Source organism: Aethalodelphis obliquidens, unplaced genomic scaffold (assembly GCF_003676395.1).
Source record: "Aethalodelphis obliquidens isolate GAN/ISIS:26980383/991018 unplaced genomic scaffold, ASM367639v1 scaffold35, whole genome shotgun sequence".
NCBI lineage: Eukaryota > Metazoa > Chordata > Mammalia > Artiodactyla > Delphinidae > Aethalodelphis > Aethalodelphis obliquidens.
In genome coordinates this window covers 19070580-19084812 of record NW_020837979.1, presented here as the reverse complement: position 1 = coordinate 19084812, position 14233 = coordinate 19070580, and the positions used below count along the sequence as shown (strand labels likewise).

Here is a 14233-nt window from a genome sequence, read left to right as displayed (position 1 = left end):
CTGGATGTTTCATCATCATGAAAATTTGAATGACTAGAAAGAAAAGGAGGACATAGAGAAGTCATGGGCATAGGGAGGAAGAGAGAAATGGCTTCAGCATCTGTGGGTTGGATTGGACACATCAGGAATAACCCCTGTTGGTGGCTTATGTTTTCATCAAACCTCACAGCTTATTATGTTATGTGATTCTGTCTAGTGATATTCATAGACTGAATTCCACTCTGTTGCCAATAGCATTGGAAAGAAGATTCACTGTGTACAAAGTCAAAGCTGCTTCAGTGGTAATAGATACATCTGGTACCAGAAGTAATGAAAATAATATGAAGAAGATACTGGTGATACTAATCATACTTATTAAGCACTCTCTATGTGCCCAGCATGTGCAAAATGTTTTACGTACATTAACACTACTCCTCCCCAAACAATCAAGGTAGAAATTTTAAACCATCCCTATACTAATAGAGGCTGAGTTGCTTGCCCCTTATCACTCACTGTGTGTATGGTGGAGCTGGGACTCAAATCTAGGTGTATTTTATTCCAAAGCCCAATCATTTTTCATCCTCTAGAGACCTAAAGGCTGAGGACTAAAAGCAAACGCAACAACGAGAACACAAATTTTATCTCATGATATGTGCTTAAACTCACACCTCTGATAGGGTACAAATGTAATCTGTATTAACCAGGTCAAAGTTCAGTGCAATGTAAAGGCATCTCGTTTGCTTAGTGCTTCATCCTGTTTGAGAATACAGCTATGTGGACTTATGCAATTATTTTCTTAATGACTTAATTACTTTCTCACGATTTGATCTTAAAACTCAAACCATCTCCCCCACCAAGCCTGTTTATTTTGGAAACCTAAGAGCTCATTTTCAGGCTTTCACCCCCAGCTGCTGCCCAGGGTCCTCAGTGATAGTTTCCTGAGTGAGGGGTATTTACCTCAAGGTGAGACAAACTGTTGAAACCCCGTGGCCTCCTTAGCACAGGGATTGAAAACCTCTTCACAATTACCACAAATTTATATTTGCTGTTGGAAAATTGCTTTGGGAAATGATGTGGATCAGGAAAGTAAATTTTCTGTCAAGATAAACTTTAGTAGTGAGCAAAGCAAAATTCGGAAAAGAGAAAAGATCCCTAGGTGTTCTATCTCATTTTTATTAACATTCTTTAATATTTACCACAGTCATACTCTGTGAGCCAAACTGTCAGTGGAAGCATTGAACTACAGAGAAGATTCAGGAATTTCTCTAGAGAGGATACCTTCAGTCTCATTTTACAAACAGAAGGTGTGGATAACAGATGTGCTTCAAAGAGCTCGCAGTTTTTAAAAGAATTAAGGTGAAAAATAAAATCCCTAAAACCCCACCACACAGATACCAAGAATCTACTGCTTCTGGACCGGCCCAGACTTTTCAGTGTGTTTCCAGAAACTGCTGTTTTGCAGTCTGCACAGACGGTGGAGTGCTTGGACTAGCAAGGGAGGGTAGGCAGCTTGGCAGGACACCAGCTCAGAGCACGATTCTTCTTTTCTTTTACCCGAAGAGCTGAGCCTGGTAAAAAATCAAAACACAAACAGACCCTTTCCCTCTTCCCCATCTGCTTTCACCCCAGTTCTTTGGGGTTGGTATCCCCGGGTAAACCAGTGGAACCCAGCAGGCTGCAGGCTGCCGAATCTGTTGCTGGATTTTGCTGCAGTTCAAGGCTGTTTGGCTGTGGTACCCAGGAATGCTGAGTCTCACCGGCCGACAGATACAGGACCACAGCCAGAGCCTGTGCATGAACACTCAGAACAGCAGCACATGCACTTTTGAGTTTGATGGCAGTGATATGATGCAATACATGATTATAATTGAACCAGGGTGGACTTCCGTTCCCCCTTCTTCCTGAGATCTCAATTTAAATTCTTAGGAGATCTAGCAGGTCTGGAGAGAGGTGCGTGCAGAGAAGGAGGACTGGGGACTGGATCTGTTAACAGAACTGGAAAGAATCATTATATTGGGAGAAAAATAAAGGCAGTCACCTGTGGCAAGTCTTGAATCGCCTGTGTGAAGGGAGCTTGGTAACCTCCTTAACTAAGTATTCCAGCTGACTTTGCCTAATAGAGATGGTGCTCTCTTTCTTCCCACTTACGGTAGCTGCTAAACCCCAACTTTTCCCTCCATGGAGATAGCTTTTATATTACTAATATTTAATGCTCTCTTTAAATTAACCTCTTACAGCTACTTCTTAGAATCCATTTCTAGAAACCAATTGTTCCTAATGCCTTTCAATGCTCCTCTAGTCTGTTTGTATAAATACAACGTGTGACTATACATTGGTGACACGGGCTGGGAACTACTATTACTTGAGAACTTACTGTCAGCTAGCACTGTGGTTGACTCAGTATATGTGATCCCTGATCATCTTCCCAAGAACCTGCAAGGCAGCCATCGGTGTGTCCATTTTAGAGATGTGAAGGCCACAGTTCTTAAAGCTCAAATGATGACCTGCCCAAAGGCCATTAGACTCAAGTGGGTCAGACTCTGCTCCACGTTGAGGGGCAAAGTCAAGTGAAAGGAGTGCTTCCCTTAAGAAGCAAACAGTCTAGTTGTTGCTTCCCTGCTACATATGCTCTCAAGAGAGAGAGGATTCATGAGGGACTTAATTCAGAGCAGTGACTAATAGCAGGAATTCCACTCCCTGTGGAGGGGAGTTTGAAGCATGTGGCCCTCTAAAGTCACACTGTGGGTGGCCACCCATATGTCACCACCCTCCTCCGTCCACTGCTGTAAGTCTTTGCATGATACTACGTAGCTTCTAAAGTTGTCACTTACATTCTCTCCTTTGATCCTTACCAGATCCTTGTGAGACAGGCTGAGCAGAGATTAGTTTCTGAATTTTATACATAAGGGAATTGAAGTCTGCAGAGGAGGTGATATATCTGTCAGTAAGTGACAGAGCCAGGACCAGGGCTCAGTCTATTAATTCCATCCCAACAGTTTTTTTCTAACACATCATGAAACTTCCAAGTAAAAACAGCTCTGGGAGATGCTGAGTGTAGGACGGACTGATAAGATCAAATTCCACAAATGAAACTTTGGCTGTTCAAATAACCTCTGAATTCCAGGTTTCAATATCGAAGAACCCAGACCTCCTTTGACCTTCTCAAAATCTCAGTTGGTGACCTGCCATGATGCTTTAATTTTTTGTGATTTTTGTCTCTTCCCCATGTTAATCACTATCTATCTCAGCATTTCTCAAACTTCTTTTTTCGTTATCTCCCTCCAAGAGATTTTTTTGGACCTTTTTTTCCCCAATTGTCCCCTCACTTTGAAATTTTAATACCACAGATATATTGTGTATCTGTTTACATACTGTCTACCCTATGTATATGTGTACTTTATACATAAAACTAGTAAGATTTTGTTCATCCCCTTAAGAGCCAATTTTTACTCCTTGGGTTCAGTATTACCCCTGTTGAGAATGCATTCCATAGCTCAAAACTATGAATTCAGTAAAAAAAAAATTTTTTTAAAAGAAGGAGGAGGAAAGAAGAAAGAAAGGAAGGAAGGGAGGGAAGAGAGAAAACAAACAACAAACAATAAAACAAGTTAGCAAAGACACAAAACACTAAACTGAAAGTGGTCCTCAATTTCCCAATAGTTACAGCTTTTCCTGGTAGTATAGAGGCATGTGTTGGGGTTTCATTGTGGCCAAAGTCTTTCCAAAATGCCCATCCAAAGCCGGTGCGGAGCATTCTTTAGTCATTCTGTGAGCAAATCACAAGGAACAGGCTGGGGCTTGGAACAGAATTACCTTTCAGGAACTAATTCCCTCGGAGCAAAATAGAGCATTTCCTCTGACCAAACATAATCTCTGTTTGTGGCGTTGGGCAGGTCTCTAAGGAGGAGTGGAAGCTTCCCTTGGGGCATGTCTAATGAATTCATAACTTTACCTATTGATAAGCAACAGCAGTGGAGAATATATTGGAAATCACCCCTGCTTTCCTCCACACCCTGCCTACCAGATCAGAGAACTAAAAAAACTGCCCAAAATTACTACTACAGATGAGAAAGGAAAAGCCAGGCAGGTGGCACTGACTTGCCCAAAGGCCAGCAGCCAAGTGACAAAGCTGGAACTTGGACTCTGCCTCATAACACATGAGCTCCTCTCCCAGAAGAGCGTCCACCTCAGACGTGTTCTCCTTTTGTTACACCTGCTTGAGCAGCATCAAACTGCGGCTGTTAGTACACAGAGAAAAAAAACATCTTTAAATAAACACCAGCAAGTCTGTTACAGCTGAAGATGTATACTTAATGTCTCGGGGGCCAGTGTGATTTAATATTGCCGATATTAAATAAAAGTTTGGGAGCTGGGTAACAATCGCAAGCTGTGTAGTCTCTTTCCACCTTCAGGAATTGACTACAGAGAGCAAACAGCTCCGATGTGAAAGTGAGTTTTGCTGTGTTGCCAAAGACCCACACAAATGATGCTTCCTTGAGCTGGCCGCCAGGCTTTGGTATGTGTGAAGGTAGAAGGCGGGGCCACAGCTGCATGGGTACATAGATGTCAGACACACACACGCATATTCCAGTGATGGGCTACATTCACCAGCACTGTCTGATCTCAGTGGCAAATCCAATTCAATTAAGAACCAGAAAAATGTCAAACATGGGTATCAAGGCTAAGGCCTGAGCCGCTTGCAAAGCTATAAAGGAAGAAACGTGTCTCTCTACCCTCAGACTTCACACTCTACCTCCTTAACTTCTCCTTCCAGACCCAGTGCTTTCAGGATCTCAGATTTTTGGGTAGTACCCTATCACAGAAGAAAATGGGGGTAACATGGCTTTGCAGCCCTGTTGGACTCAGCACCCCTGCCGGCTGTGTGACCTTGTTTTGTTTATCTTTCATTATCTTTTATTAAAGCAAACCAAAACCCCACTTATCTAGTACCTACCATGTACCAGGCACCCACTTTACAAAGAATATCTCATTTAATTCTCAATAATAACTTATTTAATTCTCCTAATAACCCTATCTCCATTTTATAGTTGAAGGAATTGAGTATCAGAAAGGTTAAGTAACTTGCCAAAGTCACTCAGCCAGAAGTAAACCCAAGCACTGTGTCTCCAGAATCAATGTTTGACCCCCCCTCACCACTAAGGTAAGTGACCTTGGGCAAGTCATTGAACCTCTCTAAACCTTAGTTTACCTGTCTGTAAAGTGAGAATATTAATACTCCTCTGGACAAGGAAGGATAAAGGTTTGTTGCAGGGTTTAAATGAGAAAATGTTAAGGATTTAGCAGGTTGCCAGGTACCTTGTAAATACACTGTGTAATAAACATGTCCATTGCAGGGTGGGGGTGGTGGTGTTTGCCTTTCGTAAATGGATCAGGTTGAAGTGGAGGCCTCTCCTCCACACACCCATGATGAGTCTGGTGGACCTAGACTCTTACCACAGTCTTCTTGCTAATGCCTCACCTTCAAGTTAAATTGGTCTATTGCTCACTCAACAAACATTTCCTTAATCCCTGAACAAGAAATGTTGTGTCACTTTGATTGAATGAGTTGACCAATTCAATGAGAACTAAAAAATCTGAGTGATGTGTTACCTTTAGTTGCAGTTCAGTGATGACATGATTCCTTCTCTTTTTCCTTACAGTATGTTTGTTCTTTTCTCTTTGCACCTTTATGATTTTTGAAATAGTGTACAAAAAAGGATAAATAAGAGAAATTGAGATAAAAATGACCTGGACAGAAAGCAAAAGAGTGAGGCTGAATTCCAAGAAGGACCATTACTTTTAGAATAAAACCCATGCACACACACACAGACACAGTTGCAGGGAAGTATAGATTTCACAGCAAATGCAATCACTATGGAGCAGACAGTGAGACAAAATCACAGAGTGTGTGGTTGTCCTGCAGCTGAGGGACAAATGACAAGATTGCCTTGGCCAGCCAAAGACAGATTGTTGCATTATTCCATTAATTGTGTGTAGCTTGGCTTTTCCAGACCTTTCTGTGGCAGACTAATCCAGCTCTCACTTGCCACTGACTGAGCCATCTCACTTTTATCCAAGTCTGCCTAGAATATCTCTGAGATAGAGCTCCCTGCCACACATAGTTTGCAATATTGAGAACTCTTAACTGAAGATAAACACACTGATGGTGAACATTTAGTAATACATGATTCCTAAAGAGGACATTGGTTTAAGGAGATAAAATATGCTGGAAGATTCAGTCTTTATCCTGGCTTTATTTTAAGTCCCATAAACTGTTGGCAGATCTGAGCTTACATATGAGCAATTGCCTGTGTTGTTTCATTTGAGAGGAACAAGGAAGGATCTCCTCTCCAAATATACATCACCCAGGTGTTTCAGTACCTTCAATTCTAGCATTAGAACAATTTCCTTAGGTTATTCCCCCAAAAGATCTATTTTAAACTGCAAGAATTTCTGGGCAAAATAGGTATCAAGATCCATCCATCCATTTTCTACTAGCATTTAGTTTTCACATCCTTTAAAGAGTTGCTGGTAAAGAAGTTGATGGCAGTAGGCTGAATGGAAAGGGAACATTTTGATGTTCGCTATTTGGGAAGCGTTGGCATGTATTTGGAAGTCTCTGAGGCATCATGGAGGCTCCTGTGGAAATGAGAAGAGTATCAGGCTTGGGAGGGGGCTTGAGGGGGGCACCAAATGGGCAGTAGTGAGACTGTGATGCCAAATTTTGTCATTGCCAGACTCTGGCTGGTGAGGGAGAAGGTATAGGAGTATGAGTGCAATGTGTTCTCCAGGACTCCTGCTGGAAGACTTACTGAGGTTTGTACTTTGAGCAAGGCCAGCCATGTCTCATCGCAATCAATCAGAGAAGGAAAGGGAAATGACGGAGGAGGACACAGAATTTAGAAGACGCAGTTCCAGGTGCTAGGCCTTGACCTTCGGCAAGCTACTTAACCTCTTCTGATCTGAGTCTTCTTGTCTAAAAGATGGGACAAGTTTGTGTCTGCCTTTTGTAATTGTTGGGAGAATTAAAGTAAATAAAATAATTGTAAAGAATACTTAGTAAACTATAGAACACTCAGAAACAAATGACAAGCCCATGTATGCTTGTACATCTTTCTCACAAAATCAGCCCCACCTGGAGGAGTCAGTGAGGCTGGGGCCTCCGCACTTAACGCTGACCCCCATCCACCAGCCCACAATGCTTTCTTAAAGAGCTGCAGTCTGACTTGTGGATCTTACAGATTGCTGAGCTACAAATGTGGCGATACTTGTGACCCTCTAGCTCAGTGTTTCCCAAATTTGACTGAACTTTACAATCACCTGGGAAGTTTTAAAACATAACCTCACCAAAGCCACGCTCCAGATCAATTAAATCCACATCTCTGTGGGAGGGACCCAGGCATCAATATTTGTTAAAGCTCTCAAGTGCTTTCAATGTGCAGTCAGGGTGGAGAAGCATTTTCCTAGCTGAGCAAAAGAAAGAAGGATGCAACTAGAAAATTATCTTTTTTCTCATAAAGCAGAGAGAAAAATGGCTTCCCAACATGACATTGATAAGAAGCCAATAGCCAACCTGGTAGAGCAGAGTCAGGAAAGAAACGATTAAAAAGGGTTGTGGAGTAGAGTTGGTGTATCACAGCCACTCCCGATGATTATTCGATCAATATAAAGCACAAATCTTGAAACTCTCTCCCCTCTTGCTCTCTTTCTTTCCTCTCTCTTCCCCTCTCCCCCCACCTTCCAACCTTGACTTTTACTTTTCCCACCTCTCCCTTTCTCCATCCCTCCCCCTTGCTCTCATTTTACTAAAGGGCTCTGAACCCCTAGTTTTCATTGTAGCCACTTACTCAGATCTAGTAAGTTATTTCAGGAGTCCTGTGCAAACGTTTGCCTGTACTTCTTCCCTGCCCCCACCCTCCACCTTAGTGGCTTCTTCAGCCATTTTACTGGTCCTGCTTCATGACAGTTCCCTGTGTCTCCCCATCTCACGTGTGGGTGAGTGTGAGTGTGTGTCCTCTCTAGGGTTTCCTTTCATCTTCCTGCACGTTCTAAAAACCCCATTTTCCACCCACACTTGCCCGCGCTTTCTCATCTGTTTCCCAGCATACCCACATCCCTTTCTGAAGCCCTGGTCTCTTTATGAATTTTTATCTACCATTACACGTTCACATGCAGTCAAGCCTGATGAATCAGAATATTTGGGGAATGGGAATTCAGGGGAATTTTAATTTTCTGTTTAAGTGGCACTAGCTTGAAACCAGGTTTGTTTTATTGTCGGGGAAAATGATGAAATAGAAGCCTAGAACCCGAAGGGTCCTTAGGGAATACCTGGATGAACCCTCCCAAAGGCAGAGAGAGAGGCTGTCTGCAGTTAGGATGACTACCAGTTGGACCCAAGGCCTGTGAGTACCAGCTCCAGGTCTAAAGACCATCTCTCCTGACTTCAAGACCGGGGTTCTTTCAGAGCACTCTCTCGACATAGCCTGCAGAATTGTTGATTAACCAGGACCAATCAAAAGTAAGTTGCATTTTTGAAGTGAACTCTCTAGTTCTCTCCTAATGTCATAGGCCCATAAACGTCACTCATCAATGTGGTCTGCCTGGCCCCACATGCCTTTCAGTTTGTGATGCCTGCATCTCTAGACCATCCTGCTTCTAAGGTCTGAAATCATGGCCCTGATTAATATGTCCACCACTCACTAGACTAAGCAGATTGATTTTTATTTTGGCTGCACCACATGGTCTATGGGATCTTAGTTCCCCAACCAGGGATCAAACCCACGCCCCCTGAGTTGGAAGTGCGGAGTCTTAACCACTGGACCTCCAGGGCAGTCCCAGCACATTGATTTTTCAAATGAAAGCCCATTCCCACCTTGGAGACATTCCAGGCTTGGTTGGAGAAGGGGAAAAGCCCAGACATCAGAACACCTACTGAAAGGAATATCAAGTTTCTCATTTTCCTTCTTGTTAATTAAATATCCATTGTTAACTCAATTTTTTTTTCTGTTTCCTAAATGAGATATTGCCAGAGAAAAAGTGGGTCAGTGGAGGGCTCTGACGGGTTTTGTCCCAGTTAATTTAAGTTTTGCCATATGTTGTTTGAGAAGCGTGTGCTAGCTACAGGTCCTCGCGCCGATTAGCAGCCAACCTGAGGGGTTTTCTTTAGACTTCCAATTCTCTTGCAAGAGAGGAAGGTTAGAAGGCAACAGAGCTGGGTGAACGAATCCAAGCAAAGCTGGAACGCAGCTTGTTGGTGTCAATGGCCTCATTACTCTATACCAGGGAGCAGAGTTTCTGAAACTCGGCACCCTTGACATTTTAGGGTAAATGATTCCTTGTTGAGGGGGCCTTCCTGTACATTGTGGGGTGCTCGGCAGGATCCATGACCTCTACTCACTGGATGCTGGTAGCATCCCACCCCCAAGCATGAAAATCACAAATGTTTCTGGACATTACATTGATTGGGTGGCAGATCTGCCCCTGGTTGAGACCCACCACCATAGAGACATAGCCCATTTAATGACCAAGAGGGGTCATTAAATAAATCCTCAACAGTAATATATGAATACCTGGAAGACCTTAGTCTCTCTGAGTCCAAAATCCTCTGGTTAGTGGTTGGACTGGATGATTAACTGAACTTTGAGCTCCTGGAAGCCTGTAAGAGGTCTCCTCTGTTGGCAGAGTCCTGCATGACCCGATTACCAGAGGCCAGAGCAAACAAAGTCATGATGAAAATTCCTGGATTCGAGCATTGCACCCATGTCATCCACCAAGAATAGGGTGAGCATGTACCCTTAGCCCAGGCTAGTCCTAGGGTCTTTGCTGGTTAGAGCAGTGGAGGAGGTAACCATTCAAGGAAATTAGAAACAGGGTATAGTTAAAAGGACACCAGACTGAATGCCCTGTGCTTCCAATTACTAGCTGTACAAAAACACTCAACCTCTCTAGGCCTCAGGTTCCTCATGTAAAGATAAGGTCTAGATAAAGGCTCACATACCAAGTAACCATTCAATAAATGTATTTTCTCTGTCTCATTTACAACCCTGACTAAGCCTTCAGGACGTAATAGCCAGGTGTTTGCTTTGAGCAAAAAACTGTAAACTGTGTCCAGCTGAGGAAGGCCAGGAGATGGGGCCCAGTCACAGGAGGAAGAATTCTGCCTGCAGGATCCCTGGAAAAAAATTTGAGTAGAGCAATTTTTAATGGAGAAATGTTTTGTAACCCTGAGGTGGAACTCCTTAGTTAGGTGCATGCTCTGTAAAGAATGCTTTGCTGGCTCTTACCACTAGGTAGCAGGCATACACCCTTCTATGGAATGAGGAGCTCAGAAGATCCCCAGCCTGCAGAGCCTCTACCACTCAACTAATGCCTGAAAATACCATCAGCCACCTCAGTCCTTTACACCTCGTGATTGATTTTATCAGATCCTTTTGTGAGTAAAAGTTTGATCATGGAAGAAGAAAGCAGGAGGATAATTAATGCTGGAGGGATTAGTTATATAATATGATCATGTGTATGTTGTTATACGTGTGGTTATATATATATATACATACATACATGACAATGTAGTATGTGTGACTATTATGTGTCATTTTATGTCATTTACGTATATGTATGTATGTGTATATCCCTAAACTTCTCCCAAAATATATTTCAGGAGCCTAATAGTCATATTCCAATTAACTCCTTGCTATTTGATATTCCATCCATGGCAAGCCCAAATCAACCAACATAACCACCTATCTAGAGGATATAATTGATGCTTATTTTGACTACCCTGAAACATTATAATACCCATTCTCCAAAGCATATAAATTCTGGCCTCTTGATAATGTTCTCTGTGAGAAGGGTATCTGATGCCTTTCATGATCCCAGGATGTGTGATCCACCAGTGCTTCCTTCTACACGGCTGCACCAGACAGAATAAGTGCCGAACTTGCTGACAAGTCGATTGATGTAACCCAGCAACACAGGAGGCCCCTAAGCCTTCCCGTGATCTGTGTGCAGTTGCTCAGGAAACTTGAGAGAAATAACAGGTAGTGTCTGCCCCTCTAATGACTTACACGTACTCATAAACGTGTTGTTGATGCTAAGTCATACCGAATGTCTCCTTCCTGAAGGCAGGGGAAAAAAGGTAAGGCACTCTTAGACTTTGAAGAGCTTGAGAGAATATTAAAAGTTTCCTTTTACTGGAATAACCTTTTCTTTATGATGGCAACTTTGCAGTCTTGAGAGCCTGGACTGGCTGGTGGTCTCAACTATCAGGGCTGGAGTCTGAGCCCCAGGGGCTGTGTTTCCTCAGAGTGAAGGCCAAAGGATGGGTTTCATTTAACCTGCTCACTCTGGTACCACCTAAAAAAAAAAAAAAACTATTGGGGCTAAGGCTGGTCTGAGAGTGTCATTTGAAAGGACTTTTTTTTCTATATAAATATTTGAGAAACCTCTATACTAGGGCTGAACTTTAATCAGCTGGGAAGGTACTGCAAATGGAGGCTTAATCCATCACAATGCCCAGGAAGAGACAATGCCCAGGTCTTAAATTCCTTCCAGACAGCACAGGACAAGGAGATCAGCACCCTCTGAGGGAAGAACAACAACAAAAAGGGTGCTACACCTTTAAAAAATCAGATTGTCTTTTAAATGCTCAGTAGTTTCCTTAGAGGGGGTCAGACAGAGCAAGTTTCTTGAAGCTTAAAGATCAATTAATTTAAGAAAGAAAAGATTTCAAGTGTCATAAAACCTTAGTTAAATCTACCAATTTCCCTCATTCTTGCCTTCCCCCACCTGCTGCCATTCTCCAAAGCAAGAGGTGCAGGAGCATGAAATGATGTGAGCTAAATTTCTGTTTGTGTAGGAAACATATTTCCTTGCCTATAAAGGCACACAGCACAGAGACAGTCAGACACACACACACACACACACACACACACACAAATTAAGAACACAGTATTCATGACCATCATTTGTTCTCCATGTCTCAGGTTACAGAGTCCTGTTTACAATAGTATTTCATTAGATTTACTTGGACTTCAGATCTTCTACATATGTGGTTTTTAGTGATACGGTGGGTAGGGGTGGCAGCAGCAAATACCAAAGCATGATTATTCTCTAGCTTTTTCTCATGGCCACATTTACAAAAGAAGAATAAAGAGGGAAAAAGTCTTAGAGATAGGAGAGAAATTCTCCAGTTTCCAATATCCATATTTCTAGGGGGTAGGGTGGATCTGTGCTTCTGATGTTTACCAATAAGGTTTTGCTTCTGGAAGCTTTCCCTGTAAGCACACCAACACCGCCCTTAATGCACCAAGCCAGAGCAGCTTTTGGCACTGGATTTCAGGAACCTTCCTAGGAGCACATCAAATCCATGGAATCCAAGGATTGAATTGAATCCTTCAGTTGCACAATTGGGGGATTTTTTCTTTTTTTCCAGAAAAGGTCTTTTGTCTCCTAGAGGAGGTCTCTTTATTGAGGTTTCATTATAGATGTTCCTGCAGTCCCTGCCCTCCAAGTGAGATGCTGTTTACAATGGCATTCCCAAATGATCATTCTTAGACTAAATCCAAAACCCCCTCAAAGTTATCAAAGCGTCTCTCTTCTACAACATTACTAGTTTAAATGGGTGTTGCGTGCATGGTATGTGTCATAAAGTCATGTTTTAATTATAAACAAAATAAGATGAAGTTTCCTGGTCAGAGAAAATGAGATTATGGGGGGGGGGGTGCGCACGCGCACGCACGCCCACGCGCACCCACGCGTCTGTGCATGTGTAAGAAGCTCTCCACCAAGGCTTAACATCTTAGAGACATTTGCAAAATATTTCTCTTGAAAGAACCTCTTAGAAGCAGTATTTTTAGGCATACTGGGTTCTCCATTGGTAGAAGAGAAATCTACTAACAACCCTCAGATTAAGTAAACCTCCTGGTGATGCCATTCTGCATTTCAAACAGCTGATTGTGCCTTTTTAGGTAGGTGGCCGGAGGCATTTGCATTTTGGGAGAGGGTGGTGTATGTTTTCTCCCGCCATCCCTCTTCCTGTTATTCAGACTTGGCTCTCCCTCCCAAAAGAAAAGGAAAAAAGAAAGATGCCAGTCTGTAAGATCATTCAGAGGGGCGAGCACCTGAGTTTGAGAAAAACTTCTGGACATGGACAACGTTAGCTCACCAGCTGTCACTCATGACAGTTTATTTCAATCATACATTTGCTTAAATTGCTAGCTAGTGAAAGACCATCACACATACTCCTCCCCTGTCCCTTCCCCACATCGCCACCTGCTACCACTCTTGAATTTAGTTCAATAAACAACCCACACCTCTGTGGACCTGGAAACCTATGAGGTTGGGAAGGGGAAATCACTGACCCCAACACAGAAAAAAACTAAGACAACACAGGAAAGCAGGCATCACACAACAGGGCAATCTGAAGAGAGGCAGCTTTTCTGTCCTGGGTTAACAAATTATTCCTGTTTCAGTAACATTGGAACATAGGATCAAAAGCTCATTTTCCCCATCCCACCGCACCCCCATCACTTCTGTATCCCGTCTGCCCCTAAAGTCTCCTGCTACAAGCAGCACCCAGGGAGGAGTTCAGCCCAGGGTAGGATTTTCCCACTGTTCCCCAGAGCAACTAGGAATGTGCTGTCACTGCTGAGAGCCTCAGCTTGCTGCAGTCTTACCAATATGCTCCAGAAAGCACAGTTTTCATCACCGAACGTTTGTATTCCGCCTTATTTCCCTGAGTCAGACCACAGAGAGTAGGAGATGAGGGTCTTTCACTTGAGAGAGTATGGAAAAGGAAACAAATGCTACTAAGTCTGGTGAATCAAAGGCGTAGGAGAATAGTGAACCAGTGGCATTTGGGGGTGAGATTTTGAATCGATTTGAAAGATGCTTGTATTAAGTGCAAAAATGTTTCCTGCTCATAAGAAAAACTGTGTGGCACTGCCTTTTAAAAAGCATTTGCAATGATCTCTGCCTTAAAGGCTGAGCAAGGATGCTCAGTCCTCAGTCTGCCTTTCAATTGCTTTGAAGTGGCTAGATTGCACTGCACCCCCCACCCCCAAATATAATATAAAGGGTCTTGCTTTTTTCAGTCCTTAATCATGTGGGGTACATCCACCTGATAAGCTGTTTGTCCTTCTTAATGTTTCAAAATGAGCCTGGCTACTTCTGAATTTCTGGATTTTCCCTGTGGCCACTAGATCACCCCTACACACACACACACACACACACACACACACACACACACACACACACA

The 14233-nt window shown here is 43.0% G+C and overlaps 1 protein-coding gene across 6 annotated transcripts in view; it reads left to right on the top strand.

The window, feature by feature from the left end:
• Positions 1-14233, top strand: part of CTNNA2 (catenin alpha 2) — a 1197048-nt gene that overhangs the window by 824721 nt on the left and 358094 nt on the right. The gene's annotated exons all lie outside the window — the stretch shown is intronic.